Source organism: Monodelphis domestica, chromosome 4 (assembly GCF_027887165.1).
Source record: "Monodelphis domestica isolate mMonDom1 chromosome 4, mMonDom1.pri, whole genome shotgun sequence".
Taxonomy (NCBI): domain Eukaryota; kingdom Metazoa; phylum Chordata; class Mammalia; order Didelphimorphia; family Didelphidae; genus Monodelphis; species Monodelphis domestica.
In genome coordinates, this window is record NC_077230.1 from 383,136,323 (window position 1) to 383,146,121 (window position 9,799).

The 9,799-nt window shown below is 41.9% G+C and overlaps 1 long non-coding RNA gene across 1 annotated transcript in view; it reads right to left on the reverse strand.

Moving 5' to 3' along the window:
* Positions 1-9,726, reverse strand: part of LOC130453881 (uncharacterized) — a 70,645-nt gene extending 60,919 nt beyond the window's left edge. Inside the window, exon 1 of the long non-coding RNA XR_008911525.1 lies at positions 9,232-9,726. This is a non-coding gene — a long non-coding RNA (uncharacterized LOC130453881). The remainder of the gene's footprint in view (positions 1-9,231) is intronic.
* Positions 9,727-9,799: the final 73 nt, after the last annotated feature.

Below are 9,799 nucleotides of genomic sequence, written 5' to 3' on the forward strand. Positions count from 1 at the left end.
AAAACTGTGGGAGCAGAAACACAAAAGAAAAACAACTGCTTGAATACATGGGTCAAGGGGATATGGTTGGGGATGTAGATTCTCAATGAACATCCTAATGCAAACACCAACAACACTGAAATAGGTTTTGGTCAAGGACACATGTAATACCCAGTGAAATTGTGCATCAGCTACGGGAAGGGTGGGGGTAGGGGAGGGAGGGAAAAAATATGATTCTTGTAACCAAGAAATAATGTTACAAATTGACTAAATAAATTAATTTAAATTAAAAGAAAAGAATATAGTCAGTTTTTCTGGGTAGTTGATTTTTGGTTGTAGACCTAGTTCCCTTGCTTTCTGGAATATCATATTCCAGGCCTTTTGGTCCTTCAGTGTAGATGCAGCCAGATTCTGTGTATTCCTAACTGTGGTTCCATGGTATCTGAATGACTTCTTCTTAGCAGCTTGTACTATTTTTTCCTTGGTCTGGTAGTTCTTGAATTTGGCTATAATATTTCTGGGCATTGTCAACTAAGGATTAAGCACAGGAGCTGATCTGTGGATTCTTTCAATCTCTACTTTTCCCTCTTGCTCTAGAATGTTGGGGCAGTTTTCTTGGATAATTTCCTGTAGAAAAATGTTGTTAAAATTTAATTGTGGTTGGACTTAATATTTAATATAGGTGATTGCCAGGGATTTAATTTCTAAATCTCAAAATGAATTACTAAAGTAAAATGGAATTTATGGTAGTTTATTTACAATAGAGGGAAGATATTAAGGAAGAGAGAAAAGGAGAGAGAGACAGAGAGAGAGACAGAGACAGACAGAGAGACAGAGAGACACAGAGAGAGAGAGAGGGATCTGGCTTCTTCTGATATCAGTTAGAATTTCTAAGCCCCAAAGGAAAAAAATCTCAAGACGAGGGGCCTTTCTCGGAGGTTTAGACCTCCAAGAAAGGCAGGGTCACTAAGTCAGCCATTCACTCACCAACTGTGACCATCTAAAATGAAAGTAGTCTGAGGTTTCCAGCATGAGTTCCTCCAGGGGTTCAGTTCCTCCAGTACAACCTCCAGTCAGAGATCTCCTAGAACCGAATCAACTATCTTCTATCCTTTCATCCTCTTTTTAAAGATCTTTTTCTCTTGTGTCACCTCCCCTAAATTTCACATCTACCAATCACAGCAGCTGCTTTTCTCCAGGACTGCCCACTCTTTAGTTCACACCTTCTTTGGTTAGATTATACCTTTTTTGGTTACTTAACACCTTTTTTTGGTTAGTTCACTTTTTGTAGTTAAAATGGGTAGATCTACTTAACATACTGAGTTATCACCTTTGAGGGGATTAAAATCTAAAATTAGATTGTGGATTACAATTTAATCTTCACAATCAAGGAAGAGCTAAGTATCTTCATTGTTACAATCAGGGGAGATCTAAATCCAGTCTTCACAATGTCCAGGCTTTTTCTTTTGTCATGATCTTCTGGAAGTTCAATAATTCTCAAGTTGTCTCTCCTGGATCTGTTTTCCAGGTCTGACATTTTGTGAATGAGATGTTTGATATTCTTCTCAATTTTTTCATTCTTTTAATTTTGTTTTATATATTCTTTCTGCCTTGTGAAGTCATTTGCTTCTAGTTGTTGGATTCTGGTTTTTAAAGACTGAATTTCATCCCTGCCTTTTTGGTCATACTCCTTCTGGTCTGATTTTCTTTGTAGGTCATTTTTCATCTTTTTTGCCTTATCTTCCATCTTCTTTGCTTCATTTTCAAGCTGGCTAATTTTAGCTTTCAAGACACTATATTCTTGTTTTAGCTCATATGCCTCTGTTTCCAGATGACTTGTTTTGCTTTTTAAATCCTTTTCCCAGTTTTCTTCAGCCTCTCTTTAATTGTTTTTTGAATCATATTTTGAGTTCTTCCAAAACCTGTGTCCAATTTGCTGGAGTTTCTGTGTTTTTGCTTGATATTCCTTGGTCCTCCTCTGTTCCATTTGCTCTTTGTTCATCACCAGGTGTGGAAAAGATAAATTGGGAAGTATGCAAAAGGCAGAAGCAGTGGCTGAATAGTGACCTGTCAGTCAAATGAGAGGATTCTAATTTGGAATGTTACTGGGAAAGGCAGTTTGGAGCCAGACCAACTGTGGATGGGGTGTTCTGGTTGCCTTGTGCCAGGGAAAAAAGGAGATGATTTCTCTCTTGGACTTTGGAAATCAAGCTGGAGGTGGCCTGGTGACTTTGAAGGCAGAAGAAGGAAGGATAATAGTCTAGATATCTCTCTGACTTGCTCTGTTCATGATAGTGACTGAAATCCAGACCTATCAGACATTTATCTCAATATCCTCCAACCTGTAATATAGGGAAATCCCCAACTCTCTTACCTCCATTCTCTACCCTTTCCTGTATTCCCCAAATATACCCCTTGTTCAAGATAAAGAAGAGAAAGACTATTTCATTTGAATATCATAGCTCACCCTGAGTGATTTAGACAGAGTCAGAAGAAAGGGGGGAGGGGAAGCTGAAGAGGTTGAAGAAGAGGGAGGCTGGAAGAGGGAGGAAACAGGAAGAAGGGAGGGTAGGCAAAAGAGAAGATAGCTGCCTGATCTGTTAGTTATCATTTACCAACCAAATATAGTCCCTTATTATCTTCTATTACACTGGATAGAAGCTGTCAATTGTCGCTTTTTTCTTTTTCTGTTTTACTCATATTTTTTTCCTTCTTTCTCCCCTGTAATTGCCTATAATCTTGCTTCTCTGTTTATGTGCTGGATCTGTGGGTTTGGGATATTCTATTGTAAAGGGGCTTCTTCTATGCTCTGCTGATTGACCAGGTTAAGCAGATGATATTGATGAGCCCTGAGGTCAGATCTTCCCCAGCTGGCAGTCGAAGCTGAAAAGGATCTGGGCTTCCCACCCTGTTATCAAGGTTGTAGCCTGTAGTGGTTGCAGCCTTCACCCTTTGAGTTTAGTCAGCAAGGCTCTCAGAGCAGTCTATGAGGAAGGGGTGTTGGAGCTTGAGCTTTCCTGCCCTCTGAAGGCTGCCCTGAAATCTGCCCTATTGATAAGATTAAGCCAGGGAAGAGTTGATCTGCAGAGCTGGATGTGCCCTGAGGCCAAAACCTGGAGGGGGGGGGCAAGATGGAGTGTCTTGGCTGTGAGTGGCTGCCTTCTCTGTACTTCTCCAGTTGCCTCCCCACTACCTGTGTTCAATGCCCTGAGCCTGGCACAGCAAGGTACTTCCTCTGGACTGGCATCCTTGCCAACCCAGACTCCAGCCACTGCTGGATGCTCAGCACTGTAGGTGGGGGAGGGGGTCTTGGGACCTTCTTCCTTCCCCTTAACCCTGAGTATTCACGAACTCAGGCTTTTGGGGTGGTGTACCTTTAAGTTGAGTCTAGCAGGAGGGTTCCCTAGCTCTCCTGTTGTTAGATTTGGTTTTCTGTCCCCTCAAGCATTGTTTTTGATTTGTGTGAAAGGGTTTTCAGGGGTCTGGACTTTTGCCACGTCTAAGCTGCCATCTTGACTCTGCTTCCCCTTGTCTGGAATTGCTACATTTAATGTAATGGAGTGTGAAGCAGAGGGTTTTTTTTTATGGAAGTGATTTATGTATTATTGCAATTGGTGTTCTATTTTCTCTTCTCTATTGGAATAAAATGAGAAACCAATAAGTCATTCAGTGGTTAACAAAAGGAGATTCACTCCGTCACAGCAAGAGAAGGATATTCAACAAGGATAGCCACTGGGGACATCTATGGTTATGGACGTGCTAGAGGTAGCTGGTACCAGCTCTCTAGAGATGCTTGTTACATTTTCAATCTGATCATTTTTGCTTCAGAAATCAGAAAATGCTACAAATAGAAGCTTGGTTTATTGTTCTGATTATTGTATAGACTCAAGAAAGTATTGGGGAAATGTGAATAATGAAAATTCAATTGAAAAAGGTATAGTACTTTTTTCCCCCTGCAAAGCTAGTTGTTAAAAACATTTGCCAACACATAAAAAAATGGCATGCAAAATCAATCGACATTCACCAGCACATATTTGAGAACACCTCAAGTTGGCTGAGCTGAGTTAAACTCCTTTACCTAAGTTGTCCATCATGATTGGAGAATCAGAACTCTATTGGCTTTCTTGATGACGTTAAAGTACTTCCAGAGACTAGGAAGTGATGTCCACAGCCTAGCCTTTGGGCATCTGAGTCAATCAAGGATTTTAAGGAAATTTTCAGTATCTTTTTTTTTTTAAACCCTTACCTTCTGTCTTGGAGTCAATACTTTGTATTGGCTCCAAGGCAGAAGAGTGGTAAGGGCTAGGCAATGGGGGTCAAGTGACTTGCCCAAGGTCACACAGCTAGGAAGTGGCTGACGCCGGATTTGAACCTAGGACCTCCCCATCTCTAGGCCTGGCTCTGAATCCACTGAGCTACCCAGCTGCCCTCAAAATTTTCAGTATCTTTTAAGGAAAAAGTAACCTAACTTGTGTAGTAAAGAGATTCTGCAAAGCTAGATGCATGAGAGGTTGCAAGGTCAAGACTCTACTTAGAACTCTCCCAGGAGCAGAGGCTGAACACAGAGACTGTTATTAGGAAAATCAGTTGGTGTGTCAGTTGTGACTGGACTCCATTGAAGGGAGAAGCTGCATCTCTCCTGCTCACAAGATAGACCAGAGGAATACCTGACTGAGTTTGGGGTAGACCCAAACTCCATATTTTCTTCCCTTTGGCTATTTGGATTTACTGCCTGATTCCAGTTGCTGGAACCTGCCTAGAAAAGTAGATTTTCTACAGGAGATTGCTGTCATCCCTCTGAGCTGCTGGCTGGACCCAAGGAGGAACCTCATGTGTGAGAAAATCCCTAGGGCCCTGGATTGGCTTCCCTTTACCAAATCCCTCTTAAAGTTAGTTCCCTTTAGCAGTCAGATTTAGTTAGATTAGGACATCTTAGTTAATTAATATCAGGGAGGGTAATTGTAAATTAGATTTCCATCCCTTGCCCTTCCCTTCCCTTTTATTTAATAAACTGTTTATAAAACTGTGTGGTCCTTTCTTCAAACCTTTCCCTTTCCCAAAATTCCCCTTAAAAAACTTATAAGGGGGAAGGGATTAGGATATTTCTCCCCCAAAATGGTATGTAGGTTTTGCATTTGTCATGTTCTTCTGGGGGACCTATGATCCTTCTTTTTTTTGTTCTTTTAAACTTTACCTTCCATCTTAGAAACAATACTATGTGGTATTGAAGAAGGCAGAAAAATGGTATGGGTTAGCCAATGGGGGTTAAGTGACTTGCCCAGGGCCATATTAGCTAGAAAGTATGTGAGGCCAGATTTGAACCCAGGCCTGCCACCTAGCTGCCCCAGACTATGATTATTAAATTGCCTCTGTGTGTTCAGAGTCAATGACTGCTTGAATAGAGATGGCATATTCTTTTAATATAATAATATTGTGTTTTGTTTCATCTATCAAATTTTACTCTATTTCTGTATTTTCATATTACAAATTCGTTAATCTGTTTTGCTTCTTTTGAAAAAATTTAATGGCAGTAACCCATGTATTATTTCAATTGATGTTCTCTGAATCTGATCATTTTTTTCCAATCTCCTAGCTGAGGTTTTAATTCTGCTTGAAGAGCTATAAAATCTGATATATAGTAATTTCTAATTTATTATCTAATATATTTCATTTTTTTAACCAACTGGTTTAAACCAAACCATTTTTTTAACCAGAATAACCAATTTTTAAACCAACTTGCTGTTCCATGTTCTTTTGGAATTCTATAGGATTCTGTGTTTTATCTAACATGATTCACTCTGTCTTGTGAGATTAAGATAGGTTTGTAATCTCTTTGAGGATTTAATGATTTAGTGTTCATCCTCCCTTCTAGTGTTAGGATGTGCTCTATTGGTTCAGCTGGTTGTGCTATAGGATTTTGTTGAGTTTTCTTTGTCTTGGAATCTTTGGGTTTTTTAACTCTTTTTTTCTTATATTTCTTCATATTTTCTGACTCTACCACCCAGCTAACTGGACTGCAAAGCTACTTCAGCTCTTTAGGTTTCATCAGCTTTGATCTTAGCCCTGAGTGTCCTTTGAGGAGAGAAGACTGGTCTTTGTTGAATGTCAGTCCCTTTTCCTTCTGGGCTCCCTGCCTTAGTTTCTCCCTTGCTGCTTTTTTAAGGGACAAAGGAAGGTATAAAAGCTCTTCTGCAAAGAGTCTGCAGTCTTGGGGACTCCTAACCTAGAGGCTGCCCTTGGAAGAAGTCAGCATGCTCCCCCACAATTCCTCCTCACATGGGTGGGCAGAATCTAAGTCTGCCACTTATTGCCAGTGGAGGTGGGCAAAAGGTGAAGTTGTCAATAAAGGTTCCTGTGGCAGAAAAGGATCCCAATTTGAGCCCTCAGCGTACGTTTGCAGATTGGTTTGTGTGTCCTTGCAGGGAGTATGGAGCCTACTGAAAGAAGGGTGATGAATAATTCAAAGATTCATGCTTTCAGATATTATTTGTGAGGGGTTTTTTTTTTACTTTATTGGAAAATTCTCTTTGTTACCCTGTGGATTCAGTTATAATTCCTCTATGTCTGGTATATAATTCCTCTTTGGGGTTTTAGTGAGTTGTTTTTTTGGGGGGGTTAGAAGGAACTGAGGAATGTCAAGTCTACTATTCCATGACCCAGAATATGAACTCTCCATTTTTATTTTATTTTTTATTTTTAAAAAAACTTACCTTTCATCTTAGAATCAATACGCAGAAAAGTGGTAAGGGCTAGGAAATGGGGTCAAGTGACTTGCCCAGGGTCACACAGCTAGGAAGTATCTGAGGACAAATTTGAACCTAGGACCTCCTGTCTCTAGGCCTGACTCTCAATCCACTGAGCCACACAGCTGGCCCTGAACCCTCTATTTTTAAAGCCAACTTTTCTCTCAGTTCCAAACATTTTTTCTGACTGTCTCCTATGCCTGGAATTCTCTCCCTCTTTATTTTGCCAAAAAGCTTCCCTCGCTTCCTCTAAGTTTCATCTTCTAGAGGAAGCCTTTCCTAGTCCCTATTAATTCTAGAGCTTTCCCTCTTTTAATTTTTTCCTATTTGTCCTATATGTAGCTTATTGTACTTACTTGTTTGCTTGTTTTCTTATCAACTAGATTGTGAGTTCCTTGAAGGCAGAGACTCTCTTTTGCCTCTTTTTATATCTCTGTGCCTGGCACATACTGAGACAAAGATAGAGATAAGAGGTGGCACTGGCTGGTTTCCTTTCCTGTAAATATCATTCATTCCCTTTCTTCTGTGAGGACTGGGCTAACTGACAGTGAACTTTGAGTTCCCAGTTTCAAAAAGGTTCTCTCACCAGCTTATTTCCCCAGGATCTTCTTGGGTTTGTGGGAATTTGAAACTTCTTAAACTAGAAGTGGGCAAGCTTATCTGGAAATTGTTGTCCAATTGTTTCAAAGCACTTCCAGGGAGAGGACTGAGGACAGATGAAAATAAATATTGGAACTTTGAGGGCTGATGTTTTATTTTCTCAGAAAAAAGCAAACAACTTTCTCAGGGTGAATGTTTTTCCCTTCCTTGTAGCCTTGTGGATTCCCAAGTTAACCCCTCCAGCTCACCTCTAGCCAGAAAGACAAAAACTAGACCCTGATGTGGAATGAATCTCTGAATTTTGCTGTCCTCACCCTGCCCCATGCCCATTGGCCAACTCCTCTAAACAAAATGGCGGAGTCCAACATTTCCCTTTATGCCCTGGAGAACTATTGGCTTCCTGAATTCCCCAGAGTAATAATTACTTAATGATTACAATAATAGTTGGCAGTTAGTTAAGCATTTATGGAGATCAAATGTTTTTTTAAAAAGATTATTCTATATGCTATTAAAATATCAGGATAACTAGTCAGGCATGTTTCACAAATACAATTATCTTTCCCTCAACCACATTGAGACTTTCACCATCATATTTTGACATTAGCATAAAGAACTTAAATGGAAATTAGGGGGGGAGGTGTTCTCCGAAGCTGAAGACAAGGCTGACAGGCAACAAAGGTTTAGAAACAAAAAAAATGTATATTTAACCCCAAATTTACAATGACCTACTGTAAACATCCCACACACACAAAAAAAAGAGAGAACAAATTCAGATTTTGCTGGGACATAAGAAGGGCCAAACAATTTCTGCAATGTGGAAGGGATACCTGTATATGCATTTAAATGAATTTATTTGAATCCTACTTTTCAGGTACTTCCTCTAAATTTTCATTAAGATTCTTTGATTAGAGGGGAATTTAGGTGACTTAGTGGCTGAGAGCCACACTCGGAGACAAGAGGTCCTGGGTTCAAATATGGCCTTAGACATTTCCTAGTTATGTACCCTAGACAAATCACATGGGAGATGTGGATGGGAGGTAAGGGTTAAAAAAATCTTTGATTTTTTTTTTTATATTCCTCTTCCTTGTATGGCTCTTTTGGCATTCATAGGGTTTTCTGTTTGTTTGTTTTGGCTTTTACTTTGCATTGTTTTATAATAAGGGTTTATCCCTATTTCTTTGTTCTTTGTGCTTATAGGCTCCTGTGATCTTATACCCAGAGCTTGAAAGGGGCCTTAGAAGCCATCTGGTGGAACCCTCCCGTTTTGCAGATGAAAATAACTGAGGCCCAGAAGGGGTATGAGTCACACGTGTATTGATAGAACTGGATTTGAATTCAGGTCCCGTCTAAACTGTAAAGGAAAATTCAGGGTTCTTTCCACTGAATTCCACCGCTGATGTCCAGCCTGCGAGGAGAGACACGGACAAAGCACCTGATCTCTAGGAATCGCAGGTCTGATGAGGGATATTGTCATTTGCTCTCATGGAACTTCCGGGGGATCTTAGGAGGGAAACAGTTCTGAAGCTCCCCAAAAGAATACGAGCTCCTTGAGGGCAGGGCCCATCAGTTCAGATGCAGTGCTGGCACACAGAGGACCCTAATAACTGTTTGGATTAGCTGCTGCCCTGGGCAGCATCAGAGAATCCTAAATCTAGAACTAGAAGGCAGGTCAGTACATTTACTTCAATTCATCCATTTTACAGTTTAGGAAACTGAGTCCCAGTGAGGCTGGGTGCCTTGCCCAAGGCAGTACGCATCAGACGGGATTTGAACCTAAAATTACCCCCTGGATCGGGGCTAATAAAAACTGGCATTTAGCGGGCTTTAAGGTTTGCTCATGCTTTACAGCAATGATATGGCCTCTGCCCTCCGGGAGTTCGCAGTGTGAAGGGAAGGTCCCATCCCTTACCTGGAGCGCCGCTCTTTCTGAAGAAGGACGCTCCAGTCTTTCTGCGGTCCGCCTAAGGAGATTCAGGTCTAAAGAAGAAAACCGAGTCCTGAACGGCTTCGAGGAAGCCTCGGGGGAGACGGCGTGGCCAGCCCGAGGGGACCCAGTCTGAGGAGCGAGCCACACGCGTACCCTCACAGGTGGAGAAGAAAGTTCAAGGGCTCACCTCTCCGGAGCTCCCTCCCGGAATGCCGGGGAGAGATGAGAGCCCGCCCCGCGGAGGGCGCGCTCTCCTCTGAACACGAGAGCTAGAGGGGTTAGGGAACGGTCCCGGGCTCCCCGAGGCGTAAAGGGCCAGCGCCCTCCCCAAGGAGGAGTCCAGCCAGGGGCACACATATCAGCTCTACACCACGCCCTGGCCTCTACACCCACGCGCGGGGCCTGGAAAGGTGGGCTGCGGTGCGATGCGCCTCCCATTCTTCTCTCCACGCCCTTGAACTTTGCGCAGTGCCAAGACTCTGCCAGCCCCAGCTGCCGCCCTAAGTGGTAGATTTCCCCGTAGCCGGCTCGGGAAAGTCCCAGCCGAATG